Source organism: Canis lupus, chromosome 3, assembly GCF_048164855.1.
Source record: "Canis lupus baileyi chromosome 3, mCanLup2.hap1, whole genome shotgun sequence".
In the NCBI taxonomy this organism is placed as follows: Eukaryota; Metazoa; Chordata; class Mammalia; order Carnivora; family Canidae; genus Canis; species Canis lupus.
The window spans coordinates 7,258,678-7,275,800 of NC_132840.1; the positions used below are offsets into that span (position 1 = coordinate 7,258,678).

At 45.5% G+C, this 17,123-nt stretch overlaps 1 protein-coding gene across 2 annotated transcripts in view; it reads right to left on the reverse strand.

Moving 5' to 3' along the window:
* Window positions 1-17,123, reverse strand: part of RANBP10 (RAN binding protein 10) — a 74,452-nt gene that overhangs the window by 29,143 nt on the left and 28,186 nt on the right. The window lies entirely within an intron of this gene.

Here is a 17,123-nt window from a genome sequence, read left to right on the forward strand (position 1 = left end):
CAATCTCGTGTTGAAGGCCAGTTTGACAGACTAAAGCTAATAAGCACAAAGCAGGTGCAAGAGACAGAGAAAGAAAAGTCCCAAACAGCATTTGAGTCCATGACATCTTACTCCTGTTTACCCTACCTGAGTTCTGGCTGACCAAACTGGTGAGACATGGGTTTCTCTCCAACCAAAGTTCTCTGGCTAAAGGGGCCACCTCTAAGCATCTTTTTGTTCACTTTGCATTATGCCTGGCCCACAGTAGGTGCTCAAGAAATTTTGTTAAAGTAAAAAGGAAAACGTGGCCAAGGGCTGGCAGGAAGCCTGAAGTATAAGATGGTTACTGGTCAGAGCACATTATGACTGACACACTGCTAGTGGACAATTCTGGGCTCGACTATGAGGAGTTTTGTTGTTACCATTTTTCTTTTTAAGAAAAGAAAGGCAATTAAAGCTGTCAGCCTGCACCTTGCTCCCTTATACAGATTAATTAAGACAGATTAAAGCTGTCAGCCTGCACCTTGCTCCCTTATACAGATTAATGTGAAGCCACCTCTGGGCCCTAGAAGGCCTACAGATAGGCTGTGGAACTGGCTCTGCACCTGGGTAAGGCATTTACCTTCTCTGTTTCCTCTTCTGTGAAACAAGGCAGCTGATGCAAATACCTCTGCTGGCTCTGGAAGAATCCATGGTTTTGAGCCCCGTCCTCCATTAAGAAGATCCAGTAGCTATGGTCACTCCCATACCTCTGCCTGGGTAAGCCTCCCCTCTAGCCCCACCACTCTCTGCTTCAGGAGAGAACTCCAAGCAGAACCCCTGAAGCCAAAGTCGGCACTTTTTAAGTTGGTAGCAGGAGCAACCACCCTCTCTGGATGTGCCTGGTGTGGGGCTGGAGTGATATGGCCAGGAATGAGAACTGTCACCCTTACCACAGGACTGAAGCCAGCTGTCTGAGAGGACAGTGGGATGTGAGGGCCAGAAAGAGACAACAGGGCACAGCTGCCTGGGTCAGGCCCTATAGGAAGTCAGGTCTAGGTGGCTCTGAGTCAGAGGATGGCTGGGACTGCACAATGAGCACACCATTCTGACATAAATGCCACCCAACTAACCATTTTTTTCTCTCCAAAGAGAATAAGCTTTGTCACTCCTAGAGAGAACAAATGGGTAGCAAGCCTGGCACCCACACAGAAAAGCCTGCCACATCAGACACCTATCAGAGGCCAGTGATGCAAGGGGAAGCCAAGCCTCTTTAGGGCCAAGAGGCCCTAGGTGCCCACTTCAGATGCTTTGGCACCACCCACTTCCCCTTCCATTATCATTCAGAGGGGAAGTCTCCCCCAGAGAAGTGTGGGAGTGGCTGAGGAAAGGAAATGGTTCATCATCTTGGCACTCCCAGACACCATCCCTGGTTACAGTGCCCAGAAGGAAGGAGACTCCCATGGGGGTGCCAGAGACTCCAGCATGATTGCTCCAGGAGCCCACTACATGCAACCTCCATCTGCCAGGACATGTTGGGGGCCTCAGTCCCAGGGAACTAGGAATGGAGAGGCCTCCCACTGCCAAGTAGAAAGATTTCTGCGTCATCAGCAAATTAGCACAGAACCTGGAAAGGAGTCTGGTGCTGTGCCTACCCATTAGGCTAGTCCTGGAGCATGACTGACCAGCATACAGAGTCCAGCCTCAGAAAGCTCGCCTAATCCTTGGCCTTGCTATCAAGCCAGCCATCTCTCCCCAATAAATGAGTCCTAGTCACCTTTGGGCTTTGGGACTAGACAGCCCTGGGTTTGGATCCCGGTTCTCTCACTTGGCCCTCAGAGTTCTCGACTGAATTCTTTCAGGGTTGGTGAGAGAATTAAATGAAACGAAATGGCTATGGAACAGCAATCCTCAGGAGGCACTCACCCTTGAGTTTACCTTCCCTCTCCATTCCTAACTAACACCAGCTTCATGGTCAATCCTGGGCACTTCAGACTTCTTTCTTCTTTTTTCCCTGAGAGAGCAAGCAGGGGTGGAGCTGGTCACTACCACCCATCTCTCCTAACTAACAGCCCACCAACAGCAGCCCCAGGCCTGCACCACTCTTGCTTGTCCCCAGGTTCCTGGGAGGTCACCTGGCCTTCAGAGCACTTGACAGGGCTCAGCAGCCATGCCCAGTGGCTCTCAAAATGTCACGTTAAGACTGGCTATGGATTGAAAATGCTGGGCTAGCTTGGCCAGGGTGCTTGAGCCTGAGGTTGCTGTGGAGAGAACACATGTGTCTTGGGAGACTTCCTGGCAGGGCTGCTTCTCAAGGATGGTCATTCTCTCAGAACCATCCATCCTTGGAAATCCATCAGACAAATATTTTTTGCAAACCTCAAATATCATTAAAAATCTGACAGGCCCCACTGCCTAGAGCAGCTCAACCATGAAGAACGGGAAAGCAAGAGAGATCTTTTCACTCAGCAGATGCAGCGGGGTGGCATCAAAGAAGGCCCATCGTAGTACTCAGAAGGCTGCTACTCCAAACTCTCAGAATCTTGGGACCAAGGAACAGGATCTACACATCCCTAAAGCTATGCCTCTGGCAGCTCCAGGCCAGTGGGGTCAGAGGTGCCCTGGGAGTCTGCTCTGCAGGTAGTTGGTGACACAAGAGGCTCATACTGGTGCTGCCTGCCCCTGGATATGGGATCCAGGCTCTACACTGAGATAGAGGCAGGTGTCAGCTTGAAACCATGATCAAGGCAAGGGCCTGTATATCCAGCACCTGCATAAAACGGGTCTTCCAATAGTCATACTCCTTCCCTACTCCAAAAGAAATAGGTACCTGTGGCCAGAGGAGGCGCAGGGAAGCCAGGATGAGTCTAGCAGGTCTGGCTAGGATATGACTCAAGTAGCATCTGCCATATCTGACAGAGCTATCCACCTATACTTCAGGCTCCCATAGGACAGGCAGGATCTGTCATCCACGCTGAATCAGGCTAAGGAAAGCACTGTCCCACAAACCTGTGGGGCAATCTCAGTTCCTAGGCCTTGGTATCTTTCCTCTAGAGCTGGGTCTTTTCCTTTTTTTTTTTTTTTAAGATTTTTTATTTATTTATCCATGAGAGAGACACACACAGAGAGAGAGAGAGAGACAGAGAGACACAGGCAGAGGGAGAAGCAGGCTCCATGCAGGGAGCCCGATATGGGAGTCAATCCCGGGTCTCCAAGATCATGCTGCAGGCTGAAGGTGGCGCTAAACCACTGAGCCACCCCAGCTGCCCCATTGGGTCTTTTCCTTGTCTCCACTGAGCTCCTTTTGAACCTCTGGGAAAAGTCAGTGTAGGAGACTGTAACTTTGCACACACTGCCAGATCCTGAGAGACAGTCATATGCAAAACCCTTCCCAAATGGAGACCCAGGCATGGTGATGCAGTACTTCCAGAACCCCTAGAAGACAGACTCTTGATCAGCACTAAAGAAGCAAGGATTTGACCAGTAACTAGTTCCCAGTCAGCTCCACTCTGTGGTGGCCCCGACCTCCAACCATACCAGAGGACACTGGAGAATCTCTGTTTTCAGAGCCTGACAAATTCAGGTTTCATAATTGGCCCCACTACTGTTGATGAACCCTCTTACCTCAAAGGACTTAACTTGTCCTGCAAAATAGTCTTAAATCCATAATTTTTACCTCTGCTACAGAGGTAGGAGCTGGTATTTAGAAGAAGAAAATAGGATACTGTAGACGAGAAATCTCCAGGACTAGGAATAATAATTTCCATGCCTGGCTGAGTTGTCACACTTCAAAAGGCTGCCAAGCAGCCCTGATATGTTATGGAAATACAGGTCTTCCTGTGGGTGAGGGAAGAGGCCCAGAGAAAAGGACCATGACTTGGCTCACTATGGGGCCAAGGGCGCTGCTGGCCCAGGGAGGAGTAGCAGGGAAGCAAAGGCCCTCTTACATGAAACAAGCTCCACAGCAGGGACTACGGCAGGTCCTATGGCACTGGCACCATTAACTACCACGGAAACAACCAGGGATTTTGAACAGCTACCTGACCCTAGGGCCCCAAATGCCAAACCACGCTCCTCTCTGGACTCCCCAGTGGAACCTGGCTATCTACCCCTCCACTCCCATCCCGGTAATTTCCCAAGGGTATCTCAGAGAAAGAACAGAATGAACAAGGCAGTGAGGGGCTGGACAGCACTAGGCACAGAAACCCCAACCTATTCTTCCCACAGCTCTGGTCCTGGGCAGCTGCTCCAGGGGTGTCAGAGAATCTCCTGGCTGCCTGCCTTTTCTAGACAGGGCTACTTTGGGGCACCTTATAGGCTTGAACTGCAAGGTCATCACCAGTTGGCTTCTTCCTTCTACCAGCCTAAGCTGGCACTCACTTGGGAGGTTTGCATGGTGCCTACAATCATCCCAGTGTTACTGAGGCCTGTTTCCAGGTGCTCTGCCATGGACAGGAGGAGGTACACCCAGATTCCCAGTGGGGCCCTGACGGTTCAACTCACCAACTGGACTCACGGAGGGACTGAGCAGCCCCCTGGCACATTCCTGTGAAGCCCTGTAGATCCTGGGGTGAAAGATATCCACAGACAGGTGGTATTTACAGGTAGACATGAAGGGGGCTCATGAACTGAGGGGAACAGGGTCTTCAGACTAAATGGAGTGGGACAGAAGCAGTGCCTACTTGGTGGGTATAGACAAACAGCATTTTCAGAGTACTGGAAACCCACCTACATGCCAGTAACCTTTAAGGCATCCACTGAGCAAAGCCACCTGTGACTGGTATCTGCACTAAGCAGATACCTTATGCTGCAAGTTACAAGGGTAGGAAGAAAGGATACTGAACACCCTGTTATTTACTGTCAGTGCCTGCCACACTGACAGGGGCTAGCCTCTGCACTCGTGAACCTGACGTAAATATCCATGTTCTGCCCTCATCTCTGCTCTCTGCTGTTCCTCTCCCATGGTACATGCAAACGTGAAATACTGGCTATCTGCAGAATGTGTCCTACCCAGCAGAAGCAGGCCCCAGCCCCAAGATCAGGACACACATAGGGGCATACTCCTAACAGACCATTCAGGGTAGGCTTTGGTCAGGTAAGCTCTAGGGGGAGGAAAGGATGTTCACTTGAACATGACCATCCTGTGGGAGCAAGGCAGAGAGTCCCCTTATAACCCTCCCCACCCTCCCACCAGGGCGTAGCTTAGAGGTGCCATCTGCTTCAGAAGATATGCACCTCCCCACCCCCAACCCCCAGCTGTGGAGTTGCTTCTTTTCCAACAGTTTGAAATAAGTATGCCTCAAAGGTTCTCCTTTGAGAGGTTGTAGTAATTAAGGTAATATATGCCAAACCAAGAGAACAGCTGCCTCCTGCAGAGAAACGGTAAGGTGGAAATCACCAGCTACCCAGATCTGAGACAGATGTGGCTACCTATCAACAAACCCTGAGTCTCCCAGGCCCTCTTTTTTTTTTTTTTTTTTTTTTAAGATTTTTATTTATTGATGAGAGACACAGAGAGAGAGAGAGAGAGAAGCAGGCTCCATGCAGGGAGCCCAATGTGGGACTCAATCCCGGGACTCCAGGATCACACCCTGAGCCAAAGGCAGATGTTCAACCGCTGAGCCACGGAGGTGTCCCTCCCTGGCCCTCTTTGAGGGACAAGGCACAGAGGAAGATCCGTCTTATCCTCAACCCCTTCAACGTATCCAAGATTAGGAGGAGCCCCAAACCCTCTCTCTATCCACATCCCTGACTTTTCCACCCTGCTTCCTCAATCCAGGGATCTCAGTCCATGCTGCTTGCTGCCAGCTCATGGGAGGGTCGGGCTGCAGGTACTCACCTGCCTGTTGATCGTCCTGCCTTGCTTTCAAGCCATTTGGCCAAGGATTCTGATATTCTTATTTTGGATCACACGTGTTCCTTGGTTTCACATTTAATGGAGGCCAAAAACATCTTACAAAAGGTAAACATCAAAACTTCCGACCACGCAAGCTGAGACATGCCCCTATGTTCCTGGGAAAGTCTGGCCACCAGTCTCATAAAAGGTACTCTCTGTTATCATCTGCTCCCAGAACCAAGCAAGACCAGAGAGTGGCTACCCCTTACTCCTGACAGCACCAGAGGCAAAGACGTCCTTGTTAAGCCAATATAGGAAAACCTACAAGAAAACACTTGAAACATCAACATCCTGACTTTCTTTGCTATGCCATCTCATCCTCCGTAATTCAACTCCAGTTAACATGTACTAACATGGCTCCTCAAATACAGAAAACACAAGCACTGGAAAGAAAATGTAGTTTCGATTACACTCAACTCCACTCTGATATATAAACATTCATAAAAGAACTGTACTTGTTTATTTAAGACCTTTAAATGTATAGGTACTTCCTTCTTCAGGTAGGAAAAAATACTTTTTCTCAATTACAACAAAAGCTAACGAATATCTTCCTTTTTTATTAGGCACTATTCTTTTAAGATTTTATTTATTTACTCATGAGAGACACACACAGAGAGGCAGAGACAGACTTAGGCAGGGGGAGAAGAAGGCTCCCTGTGAGGAGTCTAATGCATGACTTGATCCCAGGACTCCGGGATCATGACCGGTGCCAAAGGCAGATGCTCAATCACTGAGCCATATTAGGAGGGACTGAGCAGTCCCTGGAAGATTTCCGTGAAGCCGTGTACATCCTGGGGTAAAAGATCAACCAGCGTCCCATATTAGGCACTATTCTAAGCACTATACATGAACTCACTAAATTCTCATAACCATTCCTTATGTGAGTTACATACTAGTAATGCTTCCATTTTACAGATGGGGAAAAGAGAGGCACAGGGCAGTTATGTAACTTATCTCAGGTTACATAGCTGCCAGGATGTAAATGCAAACATGTGGCTCCAGATCCATGCTCTTAACCACTGAGCTATATACTGCTCCACAAGCTGACCACAACTCTAAAGATCTGTTTCCTCACATGACTAAATGTGAGCCCATCGTTGGCTCAACAGCACTGAGCTCTAACATACAGAGAAGGGGGGACGCCTGGGTGGTTCAGCGGTTTAGTGTCTGCCTTCAGCTTAGGGCGTGATCCCAGGGTCCTGGGATCGAGTCCTGCATCAGGCTACCTGCATGGAGCCTGCTTCTCCCTCTGCCTGTGTCTCTGACTCTCTTTCTCTCTCTCTCTGTCTGTCATGAATGAATAAATAAAATCTTTTAAAAAAATAAAAAATAAAACCACACCTGGGGAATGGCAGAGCTGTGAGAAGAGGAAAGAGACAGTATGAGGATTACTCTGAAGAGTGCCACCTGGGCACTAGGGTGAACAGTAACTCAGTGGACACAAGGAAAGCATGAGGATCTGGGTTTTACAGGAAGATAAACTTAGTTTGGGGCAAGCAGGTTCACTGTGTGCTGGACCTTAAATAAAGCACTAAGGTTTCTGGAGGTATGACCTCCTCAAAGATAAGAGTGAGACAAAAAAGTGAGTTGTATAACTGCCTGGATGGCTCACTGGCTACTTTTCAACTAGACTTGCAGGCCTTGGAAAGCACAGTCAACTATTCACAGGCCACAGTCTTTGGGTCCCTCAAAGAGAGAGAGAACTGCCTCAACTGCCTCCACACCTACTTCACTCAGCTGCTGTAATCAGGAACAAGATGCAAAGCAACCAGAGAAACAAGTAGCCCAGGGTAGAGAAGAAAGGGAGGGAGGGAGAGAGGGAGTGAGGGAGGGAGACTGTGTGTGTGAGAGAGAGACAGAGACAGAGAGAGAGAGGTTATTTCCTACCGTCAAGAATCACTTACTTCAGACAGAGAGGAGTGGAGGCTCTCTGTCTCAGGCAAGTCCATCATCTGTTATTTGTTTCACTCAATCAGATCAGGAACCATAAGAAAAGTGGCTTCAGTTCTACACTTGGACCTTTCCTTCTTCATAAGCTTCTCTTCTGAGGACTCATGAAAGGCAGGATTAAGAGCCAAAGGCCAAAAAAAAAAAAGCGCCAAAGGCCAGGGAATTCTTGACAGCAGCACCTGGGTAGGCCAAGGCTGGACTAAGTTACCTTCTTCTTAGACCAACTCAGACAGGGGCTGCACTGCTTGACTTGCACTCTGATACTTGCTCTGAGTGACAATGAGATTTGGCATCTACAATGGCTATCCTCAGGCCATTTTATTAATAAAAGAATTCTTGGAACAAATTATCAGGAAAATCCTCAAGGCACAACACTAGTGGTTTGCAGTCTGTCCATCCACTACTCTGAAGACACCAAGCCAGATGAATTATTTCCCACGGGGCCCAATTCTGTTCTCTTCTCCCCATGTCTCTAGTCTAAGATACCACCGTGTTCTTCTGGGCCACCAAGACAGTCTCCTAACTGGCCTCCCTCCACCTATTCCTGCCCTTACCCCTCCAAACCGGGCATATCACATCTTTGCTTAAATTGCTCAGGGGCTCCCTGTACTACCTGTTTCCCTGACCCAGCACCAACCATTAGGCCCACAGCTGCTTAAACCCTTTAATCTTAAACCCTTAGCCCTTAGGGACAAGGTTCCAGGTGACGTTATTTTCAAAATTTCTTATGCCTTTTGGTAACAAATTCGTAAAATATACTGAATATATAAATGAGTGAAAAAAAAAACAAATGTATAGAAAACTCTATGGTAGATCGAGAACAAAATCTGTACCTACCTATTTCATAAAATCTGATGTTCTGGAGTATAAATCAGCATTACACAAGTTTTTTTAAAAGGCAGACCATGGGACACCTGGGTGGCTCAGTGGTTGAGCATCTGCCTTTGGCCCAGGGAGTGATCCTGGGGTCCTGAGATCAAGTCCCACATTGAGCTCCCCTGAGGGAGCCTACTTCTCCCTCTGCCTGTGTCTTTCCTTTCTCTGTGTGTCATAAATAAATAAATAAATAAATAATCTTTAAAAATACCAAAAATAAAAGGCAGACCACTTCATATTCCTGAACATGATGGAATAAGGTCAGGCTCGGCCAATTAAACAAATAAATAATGTTCAATCGTGAAAATTACAAAGCACTACAGTCTTGAATATAACCTGGGTCAGGAAGAAAACAGAGGGCATCCCTAGGTGGCTCAGCGGTTTAGTGCCTGCCTTTGGCCAACGGCGTGATCCTGGAGCCCCAGGATCAAGTCCTGCATGGAGCCTGCCTCTCCCTTTGCCTCTCTCTCTCATGAGTGAATAAATATTTTTAAAAAAGGAATAAAATAAAATAAAATAAAATAAAATAAAATAAAATAAAATAAAATAATAAAATAAAATAAAATAAAATAAAAAAGGAAGAAAATCAAGAATAAGGGATATAATAAATACCCTAAAATGAAAAGCTCAAACTCAAACAGCATAACAGTGGTGCCTGGGTGGCTCAGTTAAGCATTGGCCTTTGGCTTAGGCCATGATTCCAGGGTCCTGGGATCAAGACCCATGTCAGGCTCTCTGCTCAGGAATCTGCTTCTCCCTCTCCCTCTCCCTCTGCCTGCTGCTCCCCCTGCTTATGCTCTCTTTCTGTCAAATAAATAAATAATCTAAAAAACCAAAAAACCAGCATATCAAAAGTTCTAAGTAGAGACAGCACATGAGTGGTGGATCTGACTCTTAGTTTTGGCTCAGGTCATGATCTCAAAGTCATGAGTTTGAACCCCAAATCAGGCTCCATGCTAAGCAGGGAGTCTCCTTAAGACTCTTCCTCCCTGGGATCCCTGGGTGGCTGAGCGGTTTGGCGCCCGCCTTTGGCCCAGGGCGCGATCCTGGAGACCCAGGATCGAATTCCACGTCAGGCTCCCGGTACATGGAGCCTGCTTCTCCCTCTGCCTGTGTCTCTGCCTCTCTCACACTCTCTCTCTCTCTGTGTGACTATCATAAATAAATTTAAAAAAAAATAATAAAAAAAAAAGACTCTTCCTCCCTATGCCCCTCATCCTCCTGCTCATGCGCACACGCGTGCACTCCCACTCTTTCTCTCTTAAATAAACAAATTAATTTAAAAAAAAAATTGTGAGGGGTGCCTGGGTGGCTCAGTTGGTTAAACAACTGCCTTCAGGGATCCCTGGGTGGCGCAGCGGTTTGGCGCCTGCCTTTGGCCCAGGGCGCGATCCTGGAGACCCGGGATCGAATCCCACGTCGGGCTCCTGGTGCATGGAGCCTGCTTCTCCTTCTGCCTATGTCTCTGCCTCTCTCTCTCTCTCTCTCTCTCTCTGTGACTATCATAAATAAATAATAATAAAAAAAAAACAAAAAAAAAACAACTGCCTTCAGCACAGGTCATAATCCCAGGGTCCTGGGATGGAGCCATATAGGCTCCCTGCTCAGTGCAGAGTCTGCTTCTCCCTCTCCCTCTGCCCCTCCCCCCACTCATGTTCTCTCTTATTCTCTCTCTCTGACATAAAATCTTTTTAAAAAATTTGTAAGAAGTAAAGTAGTACTTAGAAAAAAATATCTGGGGGTACTTGGGTGGCTCAGTGGTTTCACGGCTGCCTTCGGCCCAGCCTGTGATCCTGGAGTCCCGGGATCGAGTCCCTATGTCGGGCTCCCTGCATGGAGCCTGCTTCTCCCTCTGCTTGTGTCTCTGCCTCTCTCTCTCTCTGTCTCTCATGAATGAATGAATAAAATCTTTATTTAAAAAAAAAAAGAAAAAATATCTAACAATGAACACCTATCTTTATTAGCAAGAAAATTAAAATACAAGACGCCTGGGTGGCTCAGCAGTTGAGCGTCCGTCTTCAGCCCTGGGCATGATTCTGGCATCCAGGATCAAGTCCCACATCAGGCTCCTTGCGGGAAGCCTGCTTCTCCCTCTGCCTATGTCTCTGTCTTTCTGTGTGTGTGTCTCTCATGAATAAATAAAAATCTTAAAAAAATAATAATAAAATAAAATTCATATGGAATTGCAAGGGAACCAAAAAACCCAGAACATACCTGAAAAAGAAAAAAAAAAAAATTAAAGGATTCATCCTTCTCAATTTCAAAACTTTCTACAAAGCAACCATAATCAAGAGAATATGGTACAGGTGCAAGGACAAATATATAGATCAGTGGAATAGAATTGAGAAGCCAGAAAAAAAAAATCCATGCATCTCCAGCTCAACTGGTTTTCAACAAAGATACCAAGATGATTCAGTAAGGAAAGAATAGTATTTTCAACAACTGATGCTAGGACAATTGGATAGCCACATGCAAATGAATGAAGCTGGATCCTTACCTCACAGCATAAACAAAAACTAAATGCATCAAAGCCTTAAATAAAAGGTGTTATCACATGACCCAGCAATTCTATTCCCAGGTACACAATCAAATGAAACATATGTCCATAAGAAAACTTGTACATAAGTGTTTATAGCATAAATCATAAGAGCCAAAAAGTAGACACCATCCAAATATTCATCAAAAAATTCCAAATATTCATCAACAGACACATGGATAAGCAAAATGTGATATATCCATATAATAGAATATTATTTGGCCGTAAGAAGGAATGAAATTAGATGAACCTTGAGAACATTATGCTAAGTGAAAGAAGCCAGTCACAAAAGGCCACCTGTTATATGACTCCATTGATAGGAAATCAATGGAGGTCTAGAAAAGGAAAAACCATGGAGACAGAAAGTAGATTAGTGGTTTTCAGAGGCTACAGGAAAGGAGAATAAGGGAATGACTGCTAATGGGTATCGAGTTTCTCTTTGGGGTGATGAAAATGTTCTGGAATTAGAGGCTATGGTAGCACAAATTTGTGACTACACTAAAACCACTGAAATGCACACTTTAAATTGGTGAATGTTATGGTATATTTATTAGATCTCAATAAAAAAAAGGAATAAATAATAGTTTGGTAACAGTAATCTTTTAAAAAAAATTTAACAAAATGGAGCACCTGGATGGCTCAGTGGTTGAGCATCTGTCTTCGGCTCAGGTCGTGATCCTTGGGTCCTGGGATAGCGTCCTGCATTAGGCTCCTCACAGGGAGCCTGCTTCTCCCTCTGCTTGTGTCTCTGCCTCTCTCTGTGTCTCTCATGAATAAATAAATAAAATCTTTTTAAAAAACTAACAAAATGGATTAAATTCGTTTAAAAGATCAATCATGAAGATTTTTTTAGGTTGGGTTTTGTTTTTTTTTTTTTAATTTTATTTATTGGGGCACCTGAGTGTCTCACTCAGGTCATGATCTCAGGGTCGTGGGATTGAGCCCTGCATCCAGCTAACTGCTCAGCAGAGAGTCTGCTTAAGATTCTCTCCCGCTAGGGCAGCCCGGGTGGCTCAGTGGTTTAGCACCACCTTTGACTCAGGGTGTGATCCTGGAGACCCGGGACTGAGTCCCACATTGGGCTCCCTGCATGGAGCCTGTTTCTCCCTCTGCCTGTGTCTCTGCCTCTCTCTCTGTGTCTCTCATTAATAAATAAATAAAATCTTAAAAAAAAAAAAAAAAAGATTCTCTCCCACTCCCTATCCCTGTGTCCCTCGCCCTGCATGTACTTTCTCTCTCTCAAATAAATAAATCTTTTTTAAGTTTTATTTATTTAAGTAATCTCTATATCCCACATAAGGCTTGAACTCACAACCCTGAGATCAAGAGTCATGTGCTCTACACTGAGCCAACCAGGAGCCCCTTTGTTAGGTTTTGATAATATTCATCATAGCCATTTTCCTATAAAGAGAATCAGGTGGCCAAAGCAGAATATATTGAAAGTGATGCCATAAGAAAGAACTTACTTGAACAAGCTAACAAGAGAGGAAGGGAGTCTTAAAAAAATGTCCTTGCCAAAAGACCAATTGGCTCTGATGGATTTGTTGATAAATTTTTCTAAACTAACAAATCAAAAGTAATCTACATATACAGCCATGAAATTAAGGACCCCTCCCAATGACCTAGTAGGATTCTTCTCTACTAAGCAAGATATACTGAGTTATCACAAAATACACCCATAAGGCGCTTATAAATATAACTGTTCACTTCTGATTAAATGCTTCCAAGTAAGTATTTCAAAATAAGGAAAAGGAGTCCCTTTTTAAGCCATTATCTAGCACCTCCTGAAGTTCCATCACATGCCTAAACTCAGAATTCTCACTGCCCAGGCAGCCCAGCTTAGCCTCTACCCCTCTGGAAGGCCTCCTCTACACTAGTTCACTTGAACTAGTTACTTCTTAGCAAACCTGCTAGCATTTTGCCTATGCTTAAGACACTCCTTCAGCCTCCACTGCTTAAATAAAGAAGTTTAGGCCCCTTGACATGGAATATAAGACTTTCTTCAACCGGGTCATCCTGACTGTTCCCAGGAAGCCATCCCATCACACTAGGCAACTTATAGATCTACCCATAGGCCTTACCACCACCCAGACCCACCTAGCAAACTCCTATATGTTTCTCAACATGAGGCTGATCACCCCTGTAAAGCCACACTAACCTCTCCAACCACCTCCATCAAACACACCAGTATCTATCAAAAAGATACATCAACGCTAAACATCTCATCTGAATTTAACACTAAAGTCTCAAATTCTAGACCCAGCCTAGGCCACCATCATCACCTCCCACCAACCATATATCCAAACAGAGCTTTCATTACAACCAAAGGTCTCTTGGAAATCAAAAGCAACTGGTAGAAAGGCTGCCATCATCCTCCATCTCATGTCCCCACTGGAATACATTCTAAGAATTTCAGGTCCAACTCTTTATGAATGGTGATAATTTCAGTTTTGGAGAATGTATGCTCATTAACCCCCAAACACACACCAAAAAAAGCAATCCCAGAAAATGGAAAGTGTCAAAGGGGATTGTGATCTTCCAAATCCAGCAGGATGAACAGCAGCAGGACACTTATTCCTAAGAGGAATGTCTCCCCTCTATCCCTACATCTGTCCTGTGCTAGGTCTTCTCACCCATTCAGCCAGCCCTATATCCTGGGAAAGCCAGAGGCATCCATCCTTCCTAGGGAGAATCCCTATCTAGCTGCATTCTGATTCCTACTTACTACCTTAAGGACTAATCAGGGAGATTAACAGATACGGCAGGAAGGAAAGCCCTCAGAGCTGGCGGGCAAAATGAAATGAAAATAGGTACAATACCCACAGAGGCCCCTTTCTCCTGCCAAACAAGAGATGTGCCACTGAGGATGTTAAAAAAGGTGCCAAATGGGATCCCTGGGTGGCGCAGCGGTTTGGCGCCTGCCTTTGGCCCAGGGCGCGATCCTGGAGACTCCGGATCGAATCCCACGTCGGGCTCCCTGCATGGAGCCTGCTTCTCCCTCTGCCTGTGTCTCTGCCTCTCTCTCTCTCTGTGACTATCATGAATAAATAAATAAAATCTTAAAAAAAAATTATTAAAAAAAAAAAAAAAAAAAGGTGCCAACTCTCCTGATATGTTAATGTAGGGACTCTCACCTCATCCACTGTGTCCAGGTCCCTTCTCCCTACAGGCCCACATCTTGCGCCTAGGTGCAGTCTGATTGCACAAGGGTCCCAGATGGACTTCTCTACAATGTTACATTCACAACATCAAAACACATGACCAGCAGCTGGCTTCCAACTGGCCCAGAGAGGGTCAAAAAGCCCATCTTATGAACAATGCAAACAAACCAGGCCAGCTCCACAGGGCTCTATCTTGAAGAAATTCAAGTTTGCCTAGGTAGACCTTGAACCTCCCCCTCCTACCTCATCTACTCTACTCCATGGATCTCAAACCAAATGAGCCATGCAAAAAATAGTTCTTACTCAAGAAGGATGAGCATGTGGAATTTAGAATACCAAGCCTAGCACATAGTAAAATGCTATATTCCCAATCCACCTGAAAGACATGTGAGGACTACTTGACACAACAGCACTTGCTTTTGTTTAATTCTATTCATACTTTTTTTTTTTTAAGATGTATCTAGGGCGTCTGGGTGGCTCAGCGGTTAAGCATCTGCCTTCAGCTCAGATGGTGATCCTGGGGCCCAAGGATTGAGTCCCGCATCGGCTCCGTGCAGGGAGCCTGCTTCAACCTCTGCCTATGTCTCTGCCTCCCTATGTGTCTCTCATGAATAAATAAATTTAAGATGTATCTATTTTTTCATGAGAGACAGAGAGAGAGAGAGAGAGAGAGAGAGAGGCAGAGACACAGGCAGAGAGAGAAGCAGGCTCCCCATAGGGAGCCTGTTGCGGGCCTCGATCCCAGATCCCAAATCCCAGGATCAAGCCCTGAGCTGAAGGCAGACACTCAACTGCTGAGCCACCCAGGCATCCCCTATTCATACTTTTAAAATAGATTAATATATTCACAAGAAAGAAGATGTGAAAGTTCTGAAAGTGAAAAATCTTTCTAGTCCTATCCCTAGCCACCCTGTCCCTTCCCAAGGGATAGCCGATATTATATAAGTTTTTCCGTAGCTTTCCAAAGATATTCAATGCATGTACAAGCAAGTACAGATACATTCATTCATACATTCATGCCTTTTTTATTTTTGCACATTTGGTAGCACATTCATACATTCATGCCTTTTTTATTTTTGCACATTTGGTAGCATATTATACACTGTTCTATGGCTTATATTTTCCACTTAACAATATATTCTAGAGATGACTCCAAATCAGTACCTAAACAACCTCCTCATTCTCTTCAAAGCTGCATAGTATTCTTTTCTGTGGATTAACAAAAATTCATTTAACCAATGTTCAGAGTTGCTTAAAGTGACATCTAATAACATTATAATAGTTACTTCCATATAATAAGCTTCTTTTATCTGCCATGAAGGCAGTGCAAAAGTTCAAAGAGCACATTTGGAGTAAGAAAAAGATTAAGAGGCATCTGGATGGCTCAGTCGGTTAAGTGGCCAACTTTTGATTTCAGCTCAGGTCATGATCTCAGTTTTGAAATCGAGCCCAGTGTTGGACTCTCCACTGAACGCAGATTCTCCTTATCCCTCTCTTCCTCCCCCTCATTCTCTTTTCCCTGCTTAAGGGCATGAACTCTCTCTCTTTCTCTCTAGTAAATAAATAAAAATCTTTAAAAAAAATTACACAAGTGCGGGGATCCCTGGGTGGCTCAGCGGTTTAGCGCCTGCCTTTGGCCCAGGGTGTGATCCTGGGGTCCCGGGATCGAGTCCCGTGTCGGGCTCTCGGCGTGGGGCCTGCTTCTCCCTCCTCCTGTGTCTCTGCCTCTCTCTTCTATGTCTATCATAAATAAATAAATAAATCTTTTAAAAAAAATTACACAGCTGCGTGCTACACAAAGAGGCCAAACATGCCACATACATTCTGATTAATAACTAAAGGTCAGTTTTCACTCATATCAAAGCTGAAAAATGTTAGACCCCTGACAAATTAGTTGAATCTCGAGCAATTCTAGATTTTAAGTACTTGAAATTAGTCAATGAGAAAAAAAATCTGTGACTGATATCAAGCATAGATGGGAAAACACATAATGTTTAAGTGCTGCTCTCTTTTTGGAAAAAGCCAGTTGCCTTCTCTGTGTCTGAGGCATAAAAAATAGAGGGCCAGGGCAAAAACATAGGGACTTTAAAACAAAACAAAACAAAAAACATAGGGACTTTGCCCGCCTTCATGATGGTGCTAAGGTAGCTTGCACCATGTCACTTATGCCACTATAGGGATAAATGGACTTAGGACCATCTTCTGGAACTCACCAGCTTCTGTTGGAGGTTTCTATCCCCTCAACTGTACACAGCCCAAGACTAGGTATGGGTCACTGGGCAGAAAGTAGCTGAAAGGGCTCCTGGAAAGTAGAGGAGGACCATCTGCAGGGCTCAGAGCATTCCACAAATCTGAATGAGGTTGCTGACTGACAATCCAAGTCTTGCACACATACTATTTATTTAAAAAATCACCTCAACCATGTTCCAAGTGGGAGGCCACTTAAAAACTTGATCATTGGGCAGCCCAGGTGGCTTAGCGGTTTAGTGCCACCTTCAGCCCAGGGCGTGATCCTGGAGACCCAGGATTGAGCCCCATGTCAGGCTCCCTGCATAGAGCCTGCTTCTCCCTCGGCCTGTGTCTCTCTTTCATGAGTAAATAAAAAATAAAAAATAAAAACTTTATCATCAATATGGTGCAGTAACAAAGAAGCCAGAATTGGCAGCAGCCTTCCTCTCCATATATGCCAGGGTCCCAGGCTGGTCAAAGGCCAATGGGAATAACAGTTACAAAGGCATATCCCCAC